Source organism: Eretmochelys imbricata, chromosome 7 (genome assembly GCF_965152235.1).
Source record: "Eretmochelys imbricata isolate rEreImb1 chromosome 7, rEreImb1.hap1, whole genome shotgun sequence".
NCBI classification, from domain to species: Eukaryota; Metazoa; Chordata; order Testudines; family Cheloniidae; genus Eretmochelys; species Eretmochelys imbricata.
This window is the reverse complement of record NC_135578.1, coordinates 97,666,216-97,693,943: the sequence shown is the minus strand read 5'-3', so window position 1 is coordinate 97,693,943 and position 27,728 is coordinate 97,666,216. Positions and strand designations below refer to the sequence as shown.

General features: G+C 41.9%; 1 long non-coding RNA gene across 1 annotated transcript in view; it reads left to right on the top strand.

The window, feature by feature from the left end:
• LOC144267754 (uncharacterized) overlaps nucleotides 1-27,728 on the top strand; it is a 99,734-nt gene that overhangs the window by 2,894 nt on the left and 69,112 nt on the right. Inside the window, exon 3 of the long non-coding RNA XR_013346659.1 lies at nucleotides 13,590-13,726. This is a non-coding gene — a long non-coding RNA (uncharacterized LOC144267754). The remainder of the gene's footprint in view (nucleotides 1-13,589; nucleotides 13,727-27,728) is intronic.

The following is a 27,728-nucleotide window of genomic DNA, read 5'->3' as shown; positions in this document are numbered from 1 at the left end:
TTTGAAACAAATATGAAAATAGGGCAGTAAATAATCCTCCCATGGAAATGATCACAATTACAGCATCACAGAATATCTTCCTGTCGTTATTCAGAACCTGGCTCTAAGTGCATGTGTATTCTTATGCAGTTGGAGAAAGGGACATTTTCTCCCCTGGGTGTGCAGACTCCTAGATTTAGCTTCCCAAAGAGTTTGTTCAGTGATTCATACTGGAGCCTAAAACTTCAGAGCTTCACACCCCACCTTTAGAGTGGTGACAATGAAATGATTAACAAACTGGCTGTGGTCCAAATATTTTCCTAGAGGAAAGAGGTGTCTGGAGATATTTGAGTTTTAGTTAGTTATTTATGCAATCACCGATCCCATTAACGCTGGAAGTTCAAATTGATTGAAAAGTTAACACAGCCAGCTGAGACTGTAATGGCCAATCTGTGCCATTAGCCATGAGGCTAGTTCTGTGTTTCTAACAGAAGGCTATGGCTGCTGAGTCCCACCTATAATTAAATAGATTCTTGAAGCACAGCAAGATGTCTGTGTCGCAAGATGTCTGTGTCACAAGCTTGACGTCTTTGCATTGGATTTGCAGAGATGTGAAACATTCTTTGTAGCTGAGACATTGTTTCAGTATTGCCAACCTCAACTGTTCAAAAATAATGAGTCAGGCCCCAAATATCTTAGAAAATAATTGTTTGGCTTTTATTTGCCTTTTGGTTTTTGGGTGCACACAGGTAATGTTTTCAACCTTTTCTCTGCAGCCATGAGGTCTAGAAACTTACTTTATTTTTATATAAGCTGAGATTTTTCACCTAATCATTTGACTCCAAGTGCTGGAGCTTTAAGAAGAATATCACAAATCTCACAATATTTAATAAACTGGCAACACTGCTATTTTTTTAGTCTTGATCATGCTGTCATGGTACTTCATGGAGATAGGCAGGACAGCAGGGAAGCCTGGCCCATTAACACCCTATGTGCAGTATGTAAATACACTCAGCTGCATTACAGAAACTCTTACTGGCATTTGCTGAAGAAAAAGTGCTGTTTGCTCTTAGGGTATGCTGCTTCTCCAGGATTTGAGGTAGGCCATCTTTTTTACTCTATAATTCTGTGCCACTGTGATATTTACCATTGGAAATGACCAGAATGATAAACTTGCTAGAAGCCAGGTTCCAAAGGACAATCTTCTTGCAGTTTCCTTGGTCAGAAAGGGCTTCAGAGCAGCAAGGGATGAAGAATGGGGCTATTGGAATTATGATTAGTCACTGAGCGAGCTGCTGTTGTGCAGTAAAACTCCCTAACAGTTTATGGCTATGTGGAAAACTGACATGTCCCCTGAACAGCTTATTAAATGGAGAACTAAATTTAGATGGGGTTGCTTGGGTAATACTGTATGTAACGGCATATTCAATGTCTCCATGTGCACTCCGTGCACCAAATTCATGCCTGGTGTAACTCCACTGAAGTCAGAGTACCTCAGGAATAAATTGGCCCTTCTTGCTCTAAGGAGGATGTGTGCTCCAGCATGGGAATGAGTGATGTCAGCCACGCACTGGAGCACAAGAATGCCATTTGAACTCCTCTGTGTGTCTAACTAGAGCAGAAAGCACCCATGACGTTTAGATAAATTGCAGTTTGTATCTCACAGTTGCTGAAAAGAGTAGTTGAGTAATCGTGTTTAATCAATCAAGGGAAGAAATGAGTTAGCAGTTTTCATTTTTAAATCGCAGGGTAACTGCCAAGCAGACCCAAATGTCGGATTTAGACATGGTTATCTACATTGATTCATTGGTGCCTCTGTGGAGAACAGAGTTTCTGACTGGGGAGGCATGGCAGGGTGATTTGTGGTTTCAAGCAAGTTTCCAGCAACACAGAAAATAGGCAGCAAGAATATGAACATATAGTTTCAGGAATGAACAATTCAAGCTCTAGAGCAGTGTTTCCCAACTTGTTCCGCCGCTTGTTCAGGGAAAGCCCCTGGCAGGCCTGGCCAGTTTGTTTACCTGCTGCGTCCGCAGGTTCGGCTGATCACGGCTCCCATACCGACCGCCGGGAAGTGGCCAGTGGGAGCTGCGATCGGCCGAACCTGCAGATGCAGCAGGTAAACAAACTGGCCTGGCCCACCAGGGGCTTTCCCTGAACAAGTGGCGGAACGAGTTTGGGAAACACTGCTCTAGAGTATAGGAGTCCTGTAGGCTATCAAAAGGCAAATTATGGTAGCTAGCACCCTCATTTTGGAGGGCCAGGTGACTGAAAATCATGTGACTCCATCAGTCTAAATGTTTTTCCACCTTTCCTACTTACCCTCACTCTCCTCCCCCTCCCCGCCCCCCCACTGCCGTCAAGCTCTGTCACTTCTCACTCTTCTTGCCTGTCTGCCCAGGAAATTTTAAAGGCTAGAACTTCCCAAAACACTGCCTAGGGTAGAATTAAAAAAAGTGGAAGCTGATCTTCTAATTCAGTGTGTGTACATGAGGGGGAGAGAGCGAGAGAGAGCTCTGCTATTCTCTATATCTTGCTGAACAAGAATTTGAGAACTTGCCTTGTGGGACAGTCCCAGGATGGTATATCTGTCAAATCAGTTATGTGTTTAACATATAGAAGATTATTCAAGGAATTGTATTAGGCTGGTCGATCTAAATCAATCATATTTGATTTTGTAAATAGTCTGTGTATGCTTCAGCTAGATGTATTTTTTTATAAACTGAAATAAATGTTATCAAAATCTGAAATGTCGCAGAGTGAAAATACTGTACCCTGCAGTCCTAAAGGGTACAGTATTTTTTGCCACCAATACCAGAAATGGGAGAATGTGGTTTTTTATATGATAAACCTTGGATCTGGGATGCTTGGAAAATAGCCACTATAGCTGATGGAACCAGGAATCATAGGATTTTAGGGCTAATGCAAAAACATATGGACAAATTATCAAATGTCCTCTGCCATCACCCCATCTTGCTCTGTAATCCCTAAGAAAGGTCAGTATGGGATGGTTACCAGAGAGACTACCTCTCTTCCCATGTTATACTACCATAGTTTCAGTTACGTGAGGCATCCAGCCAGGAGCTCTCTCAGGTGAGGCCTAAGGGGGCTGCTGGAAGGCAATCTTTCATGAAGGCCCCTGGATTAGAATATGCTACCTTCCTTGCTCTGGTATAACGTGGATTTGTTAGCCTTTAGGGTGCCCTGCAAAACCCAGACTTTTGGGAAGGGGTAGTTTGATTGCTGTGGGGGGTTTATGCATGGTGAATATGATCATCTCAGTGAGGTGTTATATAACATCTCAGGACTATAACAGGGTTTAAAAGAGAACTAGATAAATTCATGGAGGTTAAGTCCACTAATGGCTACTAGACAGGATGGGTAAGGAATGGTGTCCCTAACCTCTGTCTGTCAGAGGGTGGAGATGGATGGCAGGAGAGAGATCACTAGATCATTACCCGTTAGGTTCACTCCCTCTGGGGCACCTGGCATTGGCCACTGTCAGCAGACAGGATACTGGGCTGGATGGACCTTTGGTCTGACCCAGTATGGCCATTCTTATGTTCTTATGTGTTATTGGACAATTTTTTTGGTTTTGTTCTTTGAGCATTTTAAGGATTGTGTAGGTTTTAGTTCTTACTCACGGCCTATGATAGGTGCATAAAATGGAAACTAATAGAACAAAGCATACCTAGGGACTGGAGGAAACGGTGTTGTTAATTCTGGCACGGGAACTTCCCCCAGAGTCGGCACTGAACCAGTGCCCATACACAGGTGACTGTATTCAGGAGGCAGTCATGCTAGCCCCTTCTTTGTTACGAAGTGTTTGTTACACATGTAAAGTAGCATTGTCACCCTTAGAGAGAGCTTTTGTACAACCTTGACTGAACATTACTTTATGCTATTTATTATATACCAACCCCTTGAAAATCAAGACAGCTAAGGTGGCAATCTCCCTATCCCTCCTAACACTGTATCCTTGGGGTTCTCCTAATTACATAAACCATTGGTTCAACGTATTACAGAGCATCAGATTGGTCTTGTCACCTTTCACATCAACCATCCCTTTGTTGTGGTACAGTGTGTGATGCTTCCCCAGGGTGTCCAGGGCTGCAGGGCACCTCGCTTCCACTTGCCCTTAGCATATAGAAACTTTGTCTGTGCCCACTGGGTGTCAGCTCCCTGATTCCCCAGGTCTGATGTCCCTCTGCAGGTTAGTGATAGGCGCACTCCAACCTCGAACCCTCCATGTGTCCCCCTGCAGTGTCCAGCCCCCGTCACACTGGGCACTCACAGAATTCACAGATCCACTGCTCCCAAAGGAACAGTATCCACCTCGCTTACCACCTTAGATCTCCGCTTAACACACAGCACTTAGAGATGTTTATAGTGAAAAACATGTAAAACAAAGTATAGAGATTTGAGAAGTAGCAAGTACAAGTACTGAAAAACAAATGGTAACATGAAAAACAAAATTATAACACATTCTAGAGCCTTGACTTAATTAACAAGATACTTTCCTGTCTAATGAAGTTTAGCTCACCCAAACGTTTTGCAGTGTTTTCCAGCCAAGTTGGCTGTGATCCTTTCATAAGAGAGAACACACTGGCCGTTCATCTTCTCCATGAAGGATACAGGGTGTGCCTCAGTGCTCCCAGTTATACCCAGAAATCTATTGTCTTTACTTATAAACAGGTGCCCCCCCCCCCCGCCCCTCCCAGGTGTTTTGTTTTTTCTGGCAGCTTTCCCTATTCTGTGATTTTTCACTCTTTTTTGATTAGCATCAGTCTCAGTAATGCAAATAGGACTCCATTATGATACATACAATGCACAATAGATCCTTGACCAGACAAAGAGAGATAAGAGTCTCAGTCCCCCTGCTGGAAGAGAAGCTGTCCAAGGCCTCTCACCCCCTGGTGATGTGCTTTAACTCTAAGGCTTTAAGAACATAATTTCAAGTATAGATAATTTCTTAAATATTACTCGTGCGTACATTTCACAATGACTATGATGACCAGTAAACCACTAGCTTTTGGGAGAGACCTTACATGCCACCATTTGGTGAATTATTATGCATCTTTCTGCCCCAGGGGATGCCTGTAAAACTGCATGCATCCAATCTATTGGCATCAAGAGGTCCCTGGGTCACCCAGTATTCACATAAGTGCATTCCACTTGAAACTGACATTTTAGCTCTGTCTCTGAGGCCTACTATTTTAAAACTGCTCATAGTTCAGGTCATTATGTGCACAAATGGTCAGTTAGACAAGTAAGAGGGAAACGATGAAGAGATTGCTTCTTTCATCTCTCTCAGTTCCTTTCTCCTTTTTGTGCGTCAAAGTGAAGGAGATATCAAATGAGGTCCCACAAGACTGTGAGATGTGGAAATAACTTAAAATGTGATCCTAAAGGGGCTTTTATAGTGTGACAGTGTAATCCACTGGTCAGTGTGTTTTGTGTGTCCCCCTTTTTGTTCTATCCACAGAGGATGTAAATCTGTTACAGCTCTCAGCCTGGGAACCTGCCTCTTTGGCTCAAGCTGTGAAGACTCATATTTTCACCTGTGGAAGGCTCCAGTTACAGCGTTGGCCAAGATGGCAGCCACTACAACAGTGTCTTACAACATCTCCCAGGACTGGGAGAATGCACCTAGGCTGAAATAGGGGACATTTTTCATTACTAGAGAAGATGCAAATTCCAATTTCCATGCAGAGTTTGGAGAAAGGTGTTGATTCCCCCCTCCCCCCATTTTAGTGTAACTCTATTGCATAAGGTAAGAGCTGCGAAGACACTCTTTTTCAGATAGCATGGCACAGGGCCAACCAAAGGAAGGACTCAGAGGCATTATGGGGAATAAGGCCATGTAACTACTGACTTGGCTAGCTGGATAGATAGAAGGCCAAGGAGGCAGTGTTTGAAAGAACGTATGTGGAATAGTTCACACTGAGCACCTTGACAATTAACTTCTTGATACTTGCTTTGGTTTGAAGCCTAAATGTTAAGGAAATTATTTTTTCAATCAGTTTAAGTGTTGACCATTCATTGTTTGCATGACAGACCTGTTCTTCTGCACTTTGGACCCATTTGCAGGGTTCTTACTTTCAGTGAGTCACAAAAGCCTTTATAAAACCCTGAAGCAATTGTTAGTTGGGCCCATCGTTGTATGAAGTGTGTGTGTGTATATATATATGGAACAAGTGAATACCAAAGAATTTTAACTTTGTTACATGTGATAACTTAGCAAACGTTCTCCTCTTAAGCTGCAGTGAAATGTTTCACGAAGTGTAGGTGAATAAAGCTGGTGCTGAGTCCCAGGAAGGTGTGGCTAACGTACCGTTTTGAGTAATGGCTGACAGCTGGGATCAACTATCATATCCAAACTACCCCCAGAGCAAATCAAATACACCTTGGACACACAGGAAGTCTTATCTTGCAGATTTTAAGCACTTTACATTCTAAGCCAGCTATACAATTCCACTGGGGAAAGACCCACTAAGATCTTGCCAACTTAATCTGGTTAGGACAAAATTAAGTTTTGAAATAGAAATCCTCTCACCTAATGTGAAATAAGAAGTGGATCATGATCTGTTGGACTCCAGTCAGAGGGCCAGTGATCCCTGGACAAACTGTTATTGACAGGACACCCGTGGAACAGAGAACTTGGGACAGTTTGGCTGAGTTACTTCCAGTCTATGTAGAGAGAACAGACCACAAGTTTAATAAAGTTTCACTGGTTCAGTTTAACCTGCATTCAGTTTCACTCATTGCAAATGAAGCAAAGCATGTGGTTAGGAATTGGGAATTTAGCACATACCTTAATCTAAGAATTTGCTGAGTTGTACCAATAAGAATTAGTACAAATAGGTAAAACATTTGTATTTTAAATTACTTTTAAAAAGTCTCAGTAGTTTGATGCACAGCAAATATCTGCTAGCTTCCTTCTAATCACAATACAGGGCACAGTTTAAAGCAGCCTTTTGGCTGGACATTGGCTAAGATTGAAACATACCAGCTGCTGTATTGACCAAAGGCCCAACACCCTAAATAAGTTCTATAAGGTATATTTAACTCTTAATGTGGGTATACCTGCCTGATGAAAATTCCTGGCAATCTGCTGTCAACGGGTTGCTCTGATTACATAGAGAAATCCAGTGATTACAAAGCTGTGGAGATGTCAGCAAATGCATTAAGCACCTCAGGGCTACAAATGTGAGAGAAACTGTAATAGATCTGCACTGGCCCTTTGATCTTAGGGGAACCCTCCTCTGAGCTAATCCCAGGGAAGAGAATTCAGTACCTTGGCCTTCACTACAATGGACCATCCAGGTGAGCCTTGTTAATTTGTCAGTTAGGGTTTTTGTGGCTGAGGTTGGAGAGGAAACTCAGAAACCAGCCAGGTAGCTCCCAAGAAAGGCTTCTAGTATAGAAATTTAGGAAGAGAACTCTCCTGAAGTATGTTTTTTATGGTGATTGCAGCTGCTAAAGATTATAACCAGTAGCAGCCCTATACTTGAGATAGAGAGGCCCAGAATGGGTTTTATGTTTTGTAGGGTTTGTTTTAATGATAGCCAGGCCAACCCTAGGACATCTCAAGAATCAACACAGAGGAGGGACAAGGATCCACAACAATTGTTTGCACTTAATGAATCAGGTGAGTTCATAGTAAGATTTTTCTCTTCCCAAGTTTTGCAGGTTGAAGGTGTAGATATTCCGGTTAAACTCCCAAATTGCACAGACATCTGGCTAAAATATGGGCACAAAATGCTGTCTTCTAGGTAGCCGGTGACAATGCAATGCCATGTAGGTAATCCATGTTCAGTCCTGAGCTCAGCTTATCAGTTGTAAGACGGTAGAGGTATGGGATGTTGTACCACACCTGGTGGTTTAATATATGATGAAATGTTTGATTTCAAACCAAGCAAAGCCAACAGAGTGAACGATGAGGCTAACACTCTAGCTCAGCATTTCCCAAACTTTTTTGGCCACGGAACACTCTTTAGCCTATTACGGAACACTCATAATATTATTTTGTTTGGTTTTCAAATAAGAATTGTGTTATTTATGCTCAAATATATTTTATTTTATAAAACAAAGCAAAAATACAAATTTAAAATAACTTGAACTAACAATTTCTAACTGGAAAGCACGTATAAAGTAGTACAAAAATCAAGTGCAAGCGTCAAAATTAAAAAAAGTGTTCTACTTAACCTGTTTTTATATATACACAAACACCAAACAAATTAAATTTTTACTAGGAAAATCTATTTTTATAAACAGAAATACAAATTTGGATTTAATGGGATTGGTGTTTCTGCATTTTTCTATCACAAATTCGCTTAATATTAGGAATAATGCTGGAAAGTTGAATCCCTCATGTCAGGTGCAGCATCAAGTCTATTCCTATATTTGTTTTTTGTTGCAGTATAATATGAAAATCCCATCTCACGCAAATAAGTTGTAGCAAAAGGAAGGAGCACTCGAACTGCACGTTTAGCCACATTAGGGTACTCTTCTATTAGGCTGCTCCAAAAATTATCCAGCAGAAGATCCTTAAACTTTCGTTTCAAGTCAGAATCAGTTAGGTTTTCATAATCATGCGCAGTAAAGCCAACTGGTTTGGCTGTAATTACAAACGGATTTTGAACCCAAGCATTATCATCAGTAGTTGTAGGAAAATATTCTAATAAAGAGGCCTGCAAGTCACATAAGTGCTGTAAAATGGTGCTGGAAACTTCTTCATGGACTGTAGAATTTATTTCAGTCAGAAATTCATGTAGTGTAGGGAAGCAACCCAGAATTCCAGTTTCTTTTTTAACGACAAAATTTTATCCATTGTAGTAAAAATGGTCACATTCTTTCCTTGCAGCGACAGATTAATTTAATTTAATTTTGCAAAAATATCTGCAGGATATGCAAGTCTCATCAGACACGAGGAATTAGTCAGACAGTCATTAAATTTTTGTCCTGAATTATCTGAAGTGAAGAATACCAGTTGTTCACTATGAAGCTCAAAAAGCCTCACAAGCACTTTTCCTCCACATAGCCACCTCACTTCCGTATGTAAAACAAGTATTTTGTGCTGACTACCCATTTCCTCACACAAAATCTTAAATAACCTGGATTCAAGTGGTCGAGATTTGACAAAATTGATAATTTGTACTGCTTCATCGAGCACAATTTTCAGATATGCTGGTATTTTTTTAACAGCAAGTGCTTGTCTGTGTAGAACACAATGGCTCTTAGTGCTTTCTGGTGCCACACTTATGATTCACATTACAGCTCCCTTCATCTTCCTGATCACTGCCCGAGCACCGTCAGTACATACATCAATACATTTTCCCCAACTAATTTCATGCTTTCTGATAAAATTGTTGATGCAGTTGAATATTTCTTCCAGTCATGTTGCTTTGCAGAGATTCACATAAGAGCAGGTCCTGTTCAATAATATTATTAAATCTATATTGGACAAATACTAGTAGCACAGCAAGTCCTGAAACGTCAGTGGATTCATCTAGCTGCAATGAATACTCATGGCAAATTTTCAGTCAGCAAAGTAGCTCTTTTTCTATGTCATTAGCAAGATCTTTAATACGGCATGCAACAGTATTATTTGACAACTGTTCAGCATCAATTTTTTTACCAGACTGCTCGCTCAACATGCACGTTACAATATCTTTCGCGCAAGGCTTGATTAGCGTTTCTCCAATAGAGTGAGCTTCTCCGGCAAGCGCTATACAGTAACTTACTCGATAAGATGCCTCTGTTGCACTTTCGTTGTCCGTTTTAGCAATTTTAATCATCGAAAGTTTACAATTTCCAAGTGAGTCACGCTGCCTCTTGAAAAAACTTATATCTATGTATTTGTATTCAGCATGTTTGGTTTCCAAATGCCTACGAAGTTTAGCAGGAGCCAATGAACTGTTTGCTAGTATTTTGTTGCACACGACGCACTGCGCATCAGGAACATCTTTATTTCCGAACATGTAAAACCAAAAGACAAATAACTTCCATCATACTTTCGTTTCGATCTTTTAACACCTGCTTCTTGTTTTTTGATATACTTTGGTGGAAATTCTTTCACTGTGGATAACTCACTGGTACTAACAGATTTTTCGGCAACAAAAGACTGCGATTGTTCATCCTCACTTTGAAGTGTCACAATATTTTGCTCGTTTATTTCGGCCACAGTTGGAGTACCAGAAGAACTTGCTTTTCGTTTCAAAGTTCCTTCTTTTAGCCACAAATCCATGGTGATTAGGTTTAGTAGCAATATTTAGAAATACTGATTTTTGTCTAATTTTGCTTGTCACAAATATTTATATTGTTTCGAGTGAAGCTAGTTTACCGTGTGTGCGATAAGCACAACTAAAGACCCACAGGTTTTAACGTATTGAGTGAATATGTTATATTCAACACGGCGTAAAGAGAACGGTATGTGTGCATACTGCTGCAGTTTGCGCAGTCTCGAGTGGAAGGGGTACGACATCATTAACTGCAACGTGCCCAAAAGGGGTAGACGTCAACATGCTTGCGTGCCGCGTTCTCTTTACGCCATGATATTCAATACGAGATCTATCAATAACCGGAAGAAGAGTTTTATGTTAAATTATAGTCATTCAAAAAGAGTTGTAAACTATGCTTCAAATAAGCCAAATTTTAAAAAAATGTAAAGACCCTTTTTTAAAATTATGATTCTTTCACGGAACACCTATTCACATCGTGCAGAACACAGTCTGGGAAATGCTGCTCGAGCCTTATCTCATATTCTTGTGGGAAAATATAAGGCATATCACTACAAGTGAAGCTCAAAATGCAACACTCTCAGCCAGACACCCTTCTTGGCTTGTGTTGGGTGAGGTTGTGGGTCAATATTTTATAAGCATTCACCTTTGCAATTCGATTTTACATATGCATGATCTATCCTGTGAGATAAGTATATGTAAAAAATTAACTCTGCTCGGAAGTAGATGGAACACAGTGTTGGGAGGGCGGGTGTGATATTTTGGCTTGGCCAAGGGATATTTTTCAAAACGTATTGTTTTGAGTAAACAGGATATAAAGCAAATGGTTTAAAATACCTCACTGAAATATCCGTGGAGTCAAATTTAATCTGTGTATGGCAAAGCTGGTTCTCAAAATAAAACAACACTCATCTACTTGTCTCTAAATGTTTCTTATGAATTGAAGGTAAAATTCAGCCCTGTGCAGAGAGACTTCGCCTGGCTTCTGCACCATGTCAGCCAGTGGGACTTACTGCGCAATGCTTTGGACAGCACTTAAGTCCACATAAGAACGGAATTCACCCTGAGGCCCTAAAGCATTTCAGGCACCATATAGACATAAAAACAAGTACAGTGCCTGCCCCAGAGTGCTTACAATCTAAACAATGTAATGAAGGATGTGGCACAGCAGTGAGATGATGCAATTATTCAGTGCACCACAGTTGGATATTGAAAATGACAAATAAAAGAGAGCTCCTGGAATTGCCTTGGTTGATTCACATTTTGTGAGCATCCCGCTAGAAGTGGGTCTTAAGTAGGAACTTGGATGTGGGTAGTGACTAGGTGAATCAGTTTGTGGAGGATGATGGAAAAGGCACAGAGACATTTGTGAGAGAAGCAGCCAAAGTGCTGGCAAGGCTGCCATCACTAGTGGAATAGAGGTGTGAGAGTCAATAGTGCAATAAGAGTAAGTCAGATAAGCAGAGCCTGGAGGAAAAGGTGCTGGAATTTGATGTTGTGGAGAAGGTTTCAAAGAGTGGAGTGATGTTGCCAGATTGACAGGCAAAGATGATGATCTTGCCAGCAACAACTGTATGGACTGAAGATCTGTGTAAGGAAGTCCAAAGAGAAGGAGGGTGCAGTAGTCATGATGGGAAATGACTTTAAAACCCTATTTCTTGAGACCCAAGGCTGGTTTTAATCCCTGTGGTATTATCCCGCTGTGCTGTTGCTGCCCCTAAAAACTATGTGACCAAAGCTGCTCACTGCACTAGCTTTGGCATGATGCATGGCTTTGGGCTGCTCATTTCTGCCCTATATCAATGCATAATACCTAGTTGGAGCCTGCCAGCAGGACTGTAATTTCCCCAACAAGTCTGCTTCCAGCCTGAGATATACTGTAAATACCTCCCTTCTCTTAAGAGGTGCATTTGCTCTTCAATTGCACACACTGGTTTTCTGCTAACTGGAGCTAAACCCATGTATTTAGAGGATATTAAATTCTTCTAAGAACAGGAAGGGACTGGAAAGTATTTTAAAGCAGTACATTTCCACAGTACAGCAAAAATTAAGACAAGCAGGGGACCTGTATTAAAATGGTTGCCAAAGAAAAAGACAGTCTTCTCCTGGAGCTATGGCAACTCCAAGTTTACCTGTTGAGTTGTTATATCTAGGATTAAAGCAACCCATTTTCCTCAAGGTTATATACAGGAGATTCAGAACTATCAACCAAGGGTGTCTTATTAAGCTCATAAGAGCTTATTATATAAAGCTATTTGAGATGAGGGGAAATATCTTCCACATTAATATATGGGACTATTTTTTAATTCTAAATCTGAGTGCTAATTCATCTCTGAACCAATACGTCAATTTAATTTCAATGGAGAGCCTGGGCTTTTCTCTGGTGGTTAATGTACTTTAACAGCAAACTATTGTGCCAATGCCTAAGAAACTACTTTGATACCATTAGTTTGTTCTATGCTGTGTCAGTGGCTGCTGCTAGAGCCACCAGAACCTTTCCACAGCTTTCTTGTAATGGACAGTTATTTTATTTATGTCCGTAATATATTAAGCCTGGGATTTTCAAAGGCGCCGAAAGAAATTGGTGCTCATATCTCATTGAAATTCCCTAGGAACTGGGCACCTGACTCTCCCATGCCCTGATCCTGCAAACAGTTATGCAAGTGCTTACCTTTGCTACTGTGAGCAGTCCACACTGAAATCAATGGGATCACTCATGATAGTAAAGTTAAGAATAGGCGTAACTGTTCATAGGAAGGGGGCCTTAGGGGCCTTTGAAAATCCCAGCCTAAATGCTTATGTCCAGATAACAGTAATAGCTCGAAGGTTTATAACATAATATCACAGTGAGGCATCCTGGGTTGACACTTGATGAATATGTGATTCTTGTGTAAATGTGGGAGCCTGATGCTTGCAAACAAGCCAAATACAATTTGTAATACGCCCCAGTTTCTGCAAACCAAGCAATAATAATGAACACTGTGAACGGTGATTACCAAAATCTGAGACTGCCTAGGGAACTCCCCAATGTAGGCCATGTCCGGACTAACAAATAGGTTGTGTATTAAAACAAGTTAGCTAACACAATTTAACAAACAAAATGCTAAATAGGACTTTGCACCTAGACAGGGCAAGTTATGCTTAAAAAAAAAATGTTAACTGGTCATGGTTAACTCTCGGCTCTCCACCACCAATCAGCTACCACACTGTTTCAGACACCACCTTTGCCCTGTGTAAACTCCATCGATGATGCATCTATATGGGGTGCAAAGTCCTGCTTTAAAATGTGTTAGCTAACTTGAACTGTTTTGCTAGTTTAGACATGGGTATGGAGTCTAGTACATCTGGGCCTGTATCTTCCCAATGCAGGGCCTTCCATGTTGGCACTCACTTCCCCATTGGTTCAACGGAACCTGAATTTGTTGACCTTCAGAATCCATCATAAGGACTAGTCTCTGCCTGAGGTGAAGATGATGGAGGATTTCTAAGGAGCTGTCTGCCAGAAAGTAAGGCTAATTTATGTGTAATCTAATTATGTCTACCTTATTCGCCATACCTGCACACAGAGCAGGTGATGAGCACATTTCACAAGTCTAAGGGATGGTGTCCTTGCCTCTGTTTGCCGGAAGCTGGGAATGGGTGACTGGATGGATCACTTGATGATTACTTGTTCTGTTCATTCCCTCTGAAGCACTGTCATTGGCTACTGTCAGAAGACAGGATACTGGGCTAGATGGACCATTGGTCTGACCCAGTATGAAGAAAAGGAGTGCTTGTGGCACCTTAGAGACAAATTTATTTGTTAGTCTCTAAGGTGCCACAAGTACTCCTTTTCTTTTTACGGATATAGACTAACATGGCTGCTACTCTGACCCAGTATGGTCATTCTTAAGAATAAACTCAGGAAATGTCAGTGAACTGACAACCCAAAGATTTGCTGAGGGACTCCAGTGTTGCACTGAAAAGGAGGATGGGATATGCTGACAAGTAGGAATATGGAAATCCATCCTCTAACTTGAAGGGAGAAGATTACTGCTTTGGCTTTTAGAACTAAACCGACTGCTAAAGGCGACCTGCAGAGGAGTTAAAATGGTTGTATGCTCACTTTTGCTTCATTATGATGTATGAAGAGAGCTCAAAGGCTGTTGTTTTCTCCTTATAAAAAAAAATTCTGCTTTTTTCCGATTAGGTGATAGGGTTTTGTCTGCCCAGTAATTCTTTGTAGAAATTATGACATGACAAGAGATGAAATCTGAGCAATTGAGAACAGATGGGATTTTTAGTTGGACTGTTTAAAACATTTTGGTTTTGGTTAGCACCTATTAAGCTCCAATGCTTTACAACATTTGGGAGAAAGGAAACCTTTGTTAAAAATGCAATAGTCCTACCCCTGCAGCTAAGGGGTAAAATAGCTCCCAGTCTATAGCTGAGACTTCCTGAGGCTCTTTAGGTAAACCAGGTGTGACCAGAGAAAATCCATGATGTTTCTGTAATTAAAAATCAAGCAGAAAAAAGCTTTTTAGTAATAATTCTTTCATTGTCTTTATGTATCGCCAGAGGGCACAAATCCAATTTGTTAAAAATCCCTTCCCCCTCTACTCCTGGGCATTCCATTTCCCCTCCTATGCTACAGAAGCAGCGGCTCCTGGGCGCACTGCTCCCTGCTTCCACTTGGCCTGAGAGGGAGGAGATGACCACACATCCAAGCATATTCATGAAAACACCTGGTTTCACTCTAACTTACTGTGGTACTGGGAAGTCTATTCACCCTAAGCCAGGTTTAGCAGAGGCCAAACATGGCCTGCACAATGTGTGAGAAGAAAACAACCCAGTTTGACTTTCAGTTCACAGGCTGAGTTTGCAGGACTGGCAATTGGAAGAAGATTTACTTGTAGGCCGAGTGAGCAGGAGCTCCTTGGGAGACAAGCGTGGGACCTCATGCCACCATTTTCACAGATTCACTTTGCTTTGAGTTGACCCTTCCATTTGCAGCTGAAATTATCCTGATAATATCACCTAGCACAGTATTATTATTTAGTAAGCACCAATAAAGACAGTTCCTGCCTGGAAGTGCTTACTATCTATTATAGACTCTATATGCCTTTCCTGGATGGAAAAACTGTCCATAACCAGAGCAAATGCTGACTCTGCTCATTGTGCTGTATTGATTGTGCAGCAGACACACAGGGCTCTGCAGATACACTTTCTTGGCACATAGCTTGGTGGTATTAGTTTAATGAAAAAATGTTTTCAAGCAGTATTCTACAGCGCCTTTTAGTTCAGCCTCAACAATCGGTCAGTATAAGGCATCAGTCTATATGTCTGGGTCAACACAATCTAAAATAAGAGTATGATGTACAGTAATATTATGCATGAGTCAGGGACCACATTTCTGTGCACCCTGTACAGTGTCCAGAACAGTGAGGTGGCCAATCCAAAAATAATTTTATCCTCAGTGTCAAATCCTGATGAAAATGAAGAAAAATGCAGGGTTCCCCCTCCCCGCCAGAGTCTCTGGATTGCTTTTACAGGGGCAGGTAATTTTTATACTCTGCTGGCTGGGCCTGATCTTACAGTCCATACACTCACAGGTTCCATTTCTTACAGTGGGAGTCTAGGTGCACAAGGAAGTCAAGATCAGACATTATTGGCTTGCAGCCCTCCTTGATACAACTAAGGACGCAATCCTGCTGAACACGTGTACTTTACCTCAACTTCAGTGGGAGATGTGGGTTCTCAACAACTCTCAGGATCAAGCTTAAGGTCTTATCTACACAAGGGGAGTTTTTGAAATCTTTCCCACCATTGTTAACACCAGTTTAGCTGAACCTGTGTTAGCAAAGTTGGAACTCTACGATAGACAGCTCACAAGCTGCAAACAACATTTTCAGTATTGTGTTGATTAGACCTACTTTCAGCAAACTAACTGACACGGTGTTGATAAGGGCCAGCTACGCTATGCTCCAATGTTATAGCACTGGTTCAGCTGAACAACTGGTGTGTTAACAATAGTGGGTAACTTTTCAGACACATCCCTAGTAAAGACAGGGCCCAGGAGTATGCTTGGTGAAAGTTACAGGGTGGAGAATAGTTTAGCTAAATTCTTCTGGTAGCAAAACCTTAATCCTAAATCTGAACTGAACTTGAATGAATCCGTCACTAGGGTTTGGCGATGTTGGGCGGATTATTTTGCACACTTCCTCACTTCCTGTTTCCAGCTTATCACCAGAAGGTGGTTCTTGTTGTATTTCCATTTTGACTGGAAGTCAAAGATACCAGAAATCTAATGAAACAGCTGGGTCTTATGAGATTTCCATCTCGGTCTTCCCTCCTACCTGGGGGGTGCTTATCTGTAGAAAACCTTTAGAGGTTTTCCCATCATCAGTAAAAATAGGGCAAATCTCAGAGCTGAGAAGCAGAGGATAGGAGGTAGCTGTCAAATGATCAGAGTGGCACAGAAAAGCTGAAAGAAAATGAGCGATGCACAAGGGACCCGAAAGGGGATTTGGAGACACTCACTTTTCAGTGTTAATGTATTGTTCTGATGATAATGATTGCATTTATAGAAGATCTGTGTAGACAATAGCAGTTTTCATTATGGATGATGTGAATTTATTTTTCTTTCTTTTTATAAAGAAGATGTTGTATTTATCTCTAGAACAGTTCTGTATAATTAGAAAAGAGAAACTAGGACAAGGAAGGCCATTTATTTGTTAGAAGGGTGACCAGACAGCAAGTGTGAAAAATCGGGATGGGGGTGGGGGGTAATAGGTGCCTATATAAGACAAAGCCCTAAATATTTGGACTGTCCCTATAAAATTGGGACATCTGGTCACCCTATTTGTTAGAAATAACCATTCTTCCAAAAACAGCTACCCCTTTCTACTGAATGAAACCAGTGTGACATGTAAAAATGCATGTAATACCCACTCTAGAGGCAGCGTGGTCCTGTGAATAAGGCACTGGGCTGAATGTCAGAAGAGCTGGGTTCTCTTCCTGTTTTTTCCCCACTAACTTGAGCATATTGCTTGAGCACCCGGGGCTTATTTTCTTTATCTGTGAAATGAGAAAAATGATGCCTAACTTCCTTTCTAAAGTGTTCCGAGGTTCTCCAGGGCTTGTGCACACGTTTAATTTTATGAAGTGAGAGTAAGGCTGAGTGTCTGTCACAGATGTCACGGATTCCTTCACTTTCCATGACTTTTGCAGCAGCCGGTGAGGCTGGCACAGGGGCTGTCTGAACAGGCAGGCAGCCCCTGGGCCAGCAGCAGTTAGGGTGTGGGAGGGTGCTCAGGGCTGGGTCAGGGGGTTGGGGTATGAGGCAGCGCTTACCTGGGATGTAAGCAGCTGGCATGTCCCTGCGGAGGGACCAGGGGGCTCTGTGTGCTGTCCTTCTTGCAGGCACTGCCCCTGCAGCTCCCATTGGCTGCAGTTTCTAGCTAATGGGAGCTGCAGAGCCAGTGCTTGCAGCAGGAGCAGCACGCAGAGCTCCCCTGGCTTTCCCTCCCCCTAGGAACTGCAGGGACATGCCAGTCGGAGCCGGGTAGGGAGCCTGCCAACCCTGCCCCCGGCACCAGCGGGGGTCCCGGGCCACCCCCACAGCACCTGCGACGCCCCCAGACCACCATTCCCAGAGCACCCGTGGGCCCCCAGCCCCAGTTTGAGTCAGGGCTATATAGTACAAATCAGGGACAGGTCATAGATGTGTAAATTTTTGTTTACTGCCTGTGACCTGTCCATGACTTTTACTAAAAATACCTGTGACTAAAATATAGCCTTTACTATGACTACGAGTAATCCCACTGAATTGGGTCTCTTCACATGTATAAAGTAAAGTGAGTGCATGGGTCTTTGCAGGGTCGAGGCCTATATAACTAATTATTAGGGCTGGCTGAAAAATTTCTGTTTTTAAAATTGTTTTTTCACTGGAAAATTGGGGTTTCAAAGAAATATAATTTTTCAAAAAAAAGAATGCCCCAAAATCAAAATATTTTTATTTTATAATGAACTGCCTCCCTTCTCCAAGAGGTGAGACCAAGTGCCATTTGGGAGATGTAGTCCAACCAGGGAGCCCAGCCTATACAAGAGAATGGAAGTGCAAGGCACCCAAACTACAGCTTCCATGAGGCACAGGGTAACACTTCTGAATCAGAATATTTTGGGTTTTGACTAAAATATTTCAGCATTTAAATTTTTGCCAAATAATCAAAATTTTCTGTAGAAAACTTATACTTTTTTTTTTAATTTAGAGGGAAAAGCCCACTTTCCTACCAGTTCTAGTAATTATTATGTTTACTCCAACCATTAAGTTAAATACAATGGCACATCTCCACCCTCTAACATACCCAAAGAAAGTTGAATATCATTGTGCAAATGATTAAATGGAGGGAAATATGGTGTAGAATGATCTGCAAAATTATGCTAGAGATCTGCATTACTTTTGAAAACAAGGACCACGTGCATTTAGAGATTAAAGGCCTCCCCATTGTCCCTTTCTGACAGAGCTGAAAGAGTTATCTGATGATAGGCAGATGATACAAATATATTTGGATAGCTATAGTATGCCTTGGTTCAGAACTTCAGCAATGGTAATGCATTAGCAGTTGCACTGAATGCCCTTTTCGATGTAATCCCTCTTCATTTCCAAGCCATTTCTGCACCATATATGTCAGTTATGTTGTATTAATGAGCTCTCCTCACAACCCTCAGTTTAAAGGGCTCCTCTAACAAGAAAAGAAACTAATGTGAGTAAGCGAGATGGCGCCATTACAACTCTCTTTCTCATGCAATATTACTCCTTGCTCAGCTTTCATACAAGGGGTGTAACTGTGTTCAGATGTGCTTCAAAGAACAAATTCATTGGGGTCTCCCCTTCCCCATGTCCTCCTGCCTCTTTTGTCACATGCTGAAAATGTTCTTCTCAACCCACACCATCCTCACCTTATCCTCTATGCCTGTCCCCAATGTCTCACTTCCCTCTCCACCTCCTCCAACCCCTGAATCCTTGATGACCCTCTCTTCCCCTCTTCTTTGTGATGTAATCTGATTAAAATATGACCATGTAGATCATTGTTGCTGCCACTATTCCATAATTGCAACAAATCTCATACAAAGTATGTCAAGCAAGGTGTCAATAGAAAAGTTATGGTTTGCTGAATATGATTATGCTATTTTGTATACATGTATCATTTTTGTATCTGAATTTATGAATACTGTGTACCTGTATTTCAAATGTTTGCTCATGTGGTAACACCCACAAGGTATTTAGCCTGCACATCTTGAGGGATTGTTCAAAGTAAATGGCTGTTCACAGAACACTTAACTCACAATGGATCATGGAACACACCCATCCACACCTGGTGGACTTGCCTGTGAACCTCCTAACTAGAATATGGGTGATGGCTTCTACCATGACTAAGTGAAGCATGCATGGACATGTGACTTGCCCATGTGACTCCAAAAACCATCTTGTTCCCTTTAACTTTCCACAGTGAGAACAATGGGTTTCCCTTCTCTTGGCAGAGGCTATAAAAGGCCCTGGGAACAGCTCCATTTTGCCTCTTTCCTGCTCAAACCTCTGGACTATAGATTTATACTAATGGGAGCATTCTAACCAAAGGACTGAGGGCTTCCAATGATTTTGAAGTAACCAGAGACTTGACTTTATTCTGTCACTGTTACAAGCCTGACCCAAGAACTTTGCAATTGTTGTATGTATTTGATTCCTTAACCAATTTTAACTCTCACTGTTTTTTTTTTTTTTCTTTTTATAAATAAACCTTTAGATTTTCCATACTAAAGGATTGGCAACATTGTGATTATTGGGTAAGATCTGAGTTATATATTGACCTGGGTATGTGGCTGGTCCTTTGGGATCAGAAGAACCTTTTGTTTGATTAAATTGGTTTTAAATAATCACTCGTCATTAAGTCTAGTGTCTGGGTGTTGAATCAAGGACTGGAATACCTAAGGAGGCAGCATTTCTGACTTCTTGTTAGCCAGTGTGGTGGGACAGAAGTTTAATTTTGTTGCTGGTTTAGTATATCTCATAGAAGAATAACCACCAGTTTTTGGGGTTTGTCTGCCCTTTTTCCCAGCAGCTTGTCCTGAATTTGGTATTCTCAGTTGTGACCTGTGGAGGCATGGTGACATCCTTACTATCATCTCTGGTGGCACTGCTCACTTTAACTGGTAGCAGTATCCTCTTGCCAACCATTTATTGCCTTGGGAGGGTGGCTGCCTTCTGTATGCAGTGCTTCCAACATCAGCTAGCAGGCAGATGGGCAAGGCCTTCGTTTAATTTTAAGCACATGCGTTAAAGTCCCATTGAAGTTGATGAAACTTAAGCACCTACCTAAGTGCTTTGCCGAATCAGGGCCAAAAAGAGTTGGCTTTTGGAGCCTGAGTCACTCCTACATCAACAGTAGCTCCTGCAAGGCCCCCAGGATGCGTGGACTCCCAAGTGCTGCTGGATTTACACAAATATTTCTGACTCTTCCCCTCTCGTTTTTATTTTTATCTATTTTATGCCCTTTCCGCTTGGAGAGAGAGAGTATCCAAGAACAATTTGTATTCCCCAAAACTGATGATAGCTGCTGCGGGACAGGGTTATTTTATTTTAATTTCCTCTGCATGCCATAACTTCATTGGCAATTTATCTGTTTGTCTGTACACAGACCTTTCCTCCACTTCTGTCTCTCAAATCATCATGTGATAATAAGCCCCAAGGCAGGGCAACCAGATTGCAGTTTTCCTGGGTGCTGTGTCTCACTAAATACATTGTCTGACCTTTTTGGTGATGCTTTCCCACCAATGTGTTTTACTGTCTCTTCTCTGTTGCAGGATGCGATTGAGTCCCTACTGGGTAGGGGAAATTGTGGTTTTGCCTCTCAAAAGAAGTGTCTTGGAGAAGTAAAGCGTGATTTCAGGGAAGTGCTCTACATTTTCCTATTAAAAACCAGTTGCCTTAGCTCGTTATATAATAATACTTACCACTTAGAGTGCTTTTCATCTGCAGTGCTTTATGCTCATTAAGCCTTGCTACATCCTGTAGAGTAGGTGCAGTAACTATCACTGTCCTCGTTTGACAGGTGTGAAAATGGGGACAAAGCAGTTAAATGACTTACCCAAGTCTGTGGATGGAGATGGTACCAGGAATCATAACTAAGAAGTTCCTGGCTGCCATATCTGTGCTCAGACCACAGGGAGGACCCTGATTGCATATCTCTATGAAGCTGTGTGGGTGAGTAAACTATGTCTGAGAAAGGAAGAAACAATATTTTGATTATGGAAAGTTGTACTGCTATGTAAGGGTATGAGTCAGGATTGTGCCTTTCAGTTTGCTTACATGATTGAATTGGTAATGGTAAATGGCACCACTGCAAATAGCCTCCTTCTTTGTTAATAATTACCTGCCATATTGAGAGGATATTGGTTTCCCTGTGAATATGTGGCTGTGAAGTTTTATCTGTGTTTTCCTTAGGCTGGTGATCTTCTCCATTATTCTGTTCTTCCTTGCCAGGTTTTGTACCTACGGTTCCATGTGCATTTTAGATGATGTTGTTCCTGGAGAAGTATAACATGGAGTGTGAATCCAGAGGAAGGGCCCCATGTGGTAAATCAGGGCTGTGATTTTTACATGAACAATTAATTCTTGTTCAAGGTGGGAGAAGAAGGGGAGGCAAAAGGGTTTGAAAGAATCTGGGCTTTGAAGGCGTCTGTAGGTTTGTTTTGTTTGTTTGAGGAATAAAACAGCTGAGAATACCTACACAGTGAGGTTATTTCTGTTCACTTATTGTTCTCCGCTTTACCCCTTACCCCCAAGTAGTCCCCCCCCCCCAAAAGAAAACCCCAACCCCTCAGCCAAATACAAACTCTGACAAAACAAAATGGAGTGGGAGAAAGGAAATTGAACTGATTTAAATCAGGATTCTGGATTGGAGTGAGACCTGCCAAACAAAGGGCCAGACCATCAGCTCATATAAGTCAGTGCGGTCAATAGAGCTATACAGTTTTTAGACCAGCTGAGGCGCTGACCCAGCTGTGTTAGAGAGAAGTGGGGAGCTGGCTCTGAAGAGGGTGGGTCCAGGAGACCAGAGCCACCTTGGTTCCTTTATAATTCCTTTAAATTCATTTTGAGATTATTTTGCAGGAATCGGTTAAAAGTGATGGCTGCTGAGAAAACTGGGAAAAACATCAAAGCTTAACTTAAAGTTGCACAGGAACTTTAGTTGTGATATTTAAATGGATATAAACTGCCTGAGCCAAACACTTGTCAGTTGGAAGCTGTGTTTTTTCCGGGGCTTTTTAAATGAATTTATGAAAGGTAGATACTACATCAAGCGGGCAAAATTCCCAACGTGCAATTTGAAATCCTCACAGTGAACAATAACCGTAATGGAGGGATTGTTTGCCAGTGGTTAGAGATGAGGACAGGGAGCTGGTGCCTCAATACTCCAGTGATGGGAAACCCTCTAAATGTCACAAAGAGATATCAGGTTCTAGTTGCTAGTTGTGACACTAACTGCCTATATCGCCTTACACAATCATTTAATTTCGTTGTGCCTCAACTTCCCTATCTGCAAAATGGGAATAATATCACTTACTTACCTCACTGGTATTTTGTGAGTCTTAAGTAATCTTTGTAAAGTGCTTTGGTATAAAACTACTATAATAATAATGATTGATTGAGCCTTACTCTGAGAACGTACATTTTAGCAAAATGTTACCAGACCTAGAAAAAACTGATGAATAAACTTTGATTCAGATCCTGCAAACTGTTCTGCATAGGCAGACCCTTGTACCTACACAGACCAGCTGGTGGGATTGGGTTAAAGACACTTCTGTCACTGAAATGGTGCCATCTTGAGGGTGGGACCCAGTAGCTGTTGAACAGCATACAGCTACACTGCACAATGAATAGGGCAAGGAGCAAACAATATGTTTATGAGACTCCCTAGTTACCATGTCTGCCTTCTGTGTCTGAGTGTTATGGACTAGGATGTAGGCAGTCTGGCCTAGTAGTCAGAGCAGGAGTCATGTCTAGTGGGCAGAGCAGCCATCCAGGTTGGGGAATGAAGCTAAGGGTCAGCACTAGAGTCAAGTGCCAATTATTGGAGCCAAGGATCAGACTGAGGGTCAGAGCTGAGCCAGATATCAAATGCCAGAGCCAAAGGTCAAGCCAGAGTCAGAGTCAGAATTTGGAACCACGACTGGTAACTAATGGTGGAAGCGAGGTAAGGGCAGGAACTGGAGGAGAAGCAAGGATCAAGCATGGAACAGGAGCAAAGGCAGGGGTGAGGTGGGAGCCAGGAGCAGAGCAGAAATCAAGAACAGGCTTGGGTGCAGGAAGCAGCACAAGCAGGGTCCAATGGAGCCACGACAGGAAATCAGGGTGTTGCTCAGACAACTTTCAGTGCCTCCTTCTGGCTTAAACAGTATGGCTGGACCAATCAATGGAGCCTAGGCAATCTTCCAATCAGGGCTCCTGTGGAGGGTGCTTTGGCTGAGGCTCTAGTCCTACTAGTTGCTTGGCCCACTAGGTTTCAGCAGACACTGACCTGGGCAGAGGTGAGGATGTGGTGGCTGTCTGGAAAACTCATAGGCCTTGGTTCAAGACCTGGGGCATCACACTGAGCTGCAGTAGGAAATAAAATGGGATGCTACTAGGGGATAGCTTAGTTGAAAGGAACCAAGCGAGGCCAAATAGCAACCTCCATGGACTGAGCTACCCTCAGCGTCTCCTTGCAGGTGGTGATAATTCCATATTTCAGCCAACAAATGTTGATCAGAAGGGCCTGTGTGTGGAATCTGACTTGTGTTGATGAGCCATTTCTCAAGGGACTCCTTGTGTGAGTCAGCTCAGCTCATTAAAGTGTGTAAGGTTGTCACGCTCAGGCCCAGAGTGTCTCTCTTTTCGACAATTCCCTGATGCCTTTCAGGCGTCACACATGGCAAAGGAAACATGGCAAAAGTTTCAGTATTACAAGTGCTATATAGTATTAGGAGCTGTGCAGTGTAAGCAGACACTACTCTGGGAGCTTGTTGCCATTTTTACTTTAGAGAAGATACTAAAAAAATGTTAACTGTGGACCTGCTATGGATAGCAGCCAAAACAGGTGATCTTAAAATAGGCTCCAGCATAACAGAAAATGTGTCACTGACAAGTGAGATTTACAGCAACAGCTGAACCTCTGAGGGTTTTCTCACTGCAGCAGGAAGTTGGGTGTGCATGCAAATGAAGCTATTGTAAAGATAAGCAGGACCTAAAATTAAGACTATATTCAATGTTACTGGTTCACACAGTGAGTGTGGGAGGAAAAGGCAGTTAAAAGTATTTATTCTGAAACCATTTATGACTGTTCCATAGGTCACCAGTAAAATTATCTCTCCAAACCAGGAGTAATGTCTGTATAAGCATAACCACAAATATAAAGGTCAAATCTGGCAAACATTTCCAAAACTGGGAATAGCTCCAGCATCAAAACCATCCAAGTGTACAGTTTGCAGTGGGAGGAATAGTCCATTTATTACTGAAACATGAATTGTGAGTTTCCACAGTAATACAGGACAATCATTTTACTGGTGCATAGACTGGGGGATGGGGGAGGGGCTTTCATTATGAAGGCAGAACAATCTCTCCCATCTGGATCCAGAATTTAACAGCATTTATTTTGTTAAATGTCTTGCTTTTCAACATTCACTTTAGTTATTTACTCAGTCTAGAGCTCATGTTTAAGGTCCAGATCCTGCTATCCTGATGCTGTTGAAGCCAATGGTAAAGCTCCCACTAACTTCAGTGGAAATATCCCTCTGTCTCCCTAATGCTGAATAGGATGCTGTTACATCCAAGGTCTTGAAATCATATTATCTAACACCGGTTGGCTTTATCAGTCAAATATCTGGCTGCTAGTGAGAGTGCTGTGATGAAGGTGTAAAGTGCTTTTAACTGCTAAACCCAGGAAGATGTTCTGTTTGTTGGGTGAGGAACAATCCAGGCACTCTGACTGGAGAGAACAAGCCATGTACCCCTGTCATAGAGCCCTAATAATTCCCCCAGTACAGCATTCTGAAATGTATGGGGCTTAGTGTCCTTTAGGAGCCTTCCTAGAGACTCCATTCCTACCTGCAAAGGGAGCCCTAGTGACTCTCCTAATAAGCAAAGAGGATCTAGATGTTGGCAACAGGGAAGTGGGGAAACTTTTTCTTCCCTGCCCCCCTGGTTTGAACTTAAATAAATATAACCTGTGTTTAATAACATCTAAGTTTGCAAGATGCTTGTCCATTGGCTTTTCTTCCTACCCCACCTATCTTGAACTATTGTGACAGAGTAGTCCAGAAGACAGTAAAAGTTAACATTTTAGAAAACTAAATGGCACTATTGTCCTTAATCTATGTGCAGAATAAGCGGTGATGGCTGTGGGTTCAGAGTGAGGGAAGTGGATTCTATTCTTGGCTCTGCAATACAGTTTCTGTGTGAGCATAGGCAAATCACTTAAGCCCTCCCTGCCTCCATTTCTCCACCAGCAAAATAAAAATACTTTGTAGAGTTGTTGTGGAGCTTGATTCATTTCATTGTTGTGGTTGCAGTAGGAGACCATCATGGACCAAGACACCATTATACTAAGGCAGTGTTCAGACATAGAACAAGGTTGTGGTACCTGTCCTAAAGCACTGGCAATCTCATATGTGTAAAGTTCTTTGAGATACTTTGTATTTCTATTGCGCCTTCCACTGGAGTATCATTATTGTATATTGAGGAATGTATTGGAATTTCAGCTATCACTTGAAGAGTATGTGAGTGTGGGGGCAGTTTCCTGGTCCTACTTTCAGGCTGGGGTACTCTATTGAAGTGTGCAATCTGGAGAGCAGCAATCAGTCTGGAAAAAGCCAGCCTAGAACAAGGTGGGGTGGATTGGGCCTCTCTCTATTTGGGAGCAGCCTGCTTTATCTCTCTCTATTTCTGGTGACTGTGTTATTCTGAATTCTAAGAATGAAAATAGTGTTATGTTGCCACCTTCTAAAAAGATTATAAAAAAACATGCTTTCTCTGTTTGTATGCCATGAACATGACAATTATTACGTAAGGGAAGGCATCAAAGATCATCAGTGTGATATGGAAGCATGGATATATTAGTCATTTTAGGAAAAGCACAAGGTAGGGAGTGGTTCAGAATCATGCCACTCTAGTGGCAGTACTGGAAGGAATTGTGTCTAAGTGAGGGCAATATGCACACTGTACTATACATGGCCTTTCTCCTCCTTTCCCCTTTCTGCCCCTCTTTAGTGTGATAGTGCTCTGCTCCTGAGGGCACATCAAGGAAGCAGTACCTGCATCCCTGTTGAGCACGTGGATGAGCAATGGGCTATGGGGGAATGGCTTCTTATGCCTCCCTCATGTGCATGGGTCAGGAGCTACCAGTCTTCCATTTGTCCAGGACTCCCTACATACTGCAATGTCAGACAGTATGGTGCCATGTGATGTAACAGGAGTCTGAGACAGTTCTCCTATATTTCATCTCCACTTGATTTAATTTGCACAGGAATGGAGCCCATCCAGTCCCTCTGCAAAAAGTTTAATGAGTGTTTTGAGTCAGTTGCAACATCCTGTCCCTTAAATGTTGATAAACATGCTGAAAATCACAATATTAACAAACATCCACTAAACAGTTTCAGCATGTTGCTTTGCCTGAACAGAAAATGTAAAGGAAAAAACTGGGGTGAGAGGGTAGTACTAAAAACTGGGACTGCAGTTGTATATGAAAGAGAAGGCTGGCGGGTTTGACATTATCTACCCATATCTCTTCTAAATATGCAACATGGACATATTTTTCTCTTAGAACACTGCAGTCACTCAGAAAAATGTTACTTGGCTTTAAAATTGCCAGATGAAACATGGGAATTGGAGAAGAGAAAGTGGTTTGGTGTGTGTGGGTTTTTTTGTAAAATGTGCACTTAGACAAAGCTATTAGTTTTATCCTATGCTGCAACCAGTCTCCTTTGTTGCTGGTTTCAGTTACACATTACATTCAGTTCTGTATTTGTGGTGGGGAAGCACCCAGTTCACTCTGTTTTCATCACAGGTCAGCAGCAGATATTCCTAAAATATGCATATTTGTAAAGATTTATAAAAAGATCAATATGAGCAAAACCTGCAGATCTCGAATTCTGTAAGACATTTTTCAGCTGTGTCTTGCTAATGTGCCAATATGTGCATGGCATTGCATCTGAAGAATCTCTGGAAGACTGAAACTAAAGCTCAGATTTCCTAGCTGTAGCAACCTGAACTGACCTTTAGAGTTAACTAGATAGTCTACTTTCAAGGACATCACTCTAAAGGTAAAAAAAGTAGAAGATACATTTGCTTCAGCTATGGCAAGTTTGCTTCTGTTATGATTAACCCTCACTGGTAATACCATATGTAAGTAAAACAAAATGCAAACACTCACATGCTTATTTTTACATAAGTAGTGCCACTGAACTCAAAGCTGTGTGTGTGTGCGCGCGAGG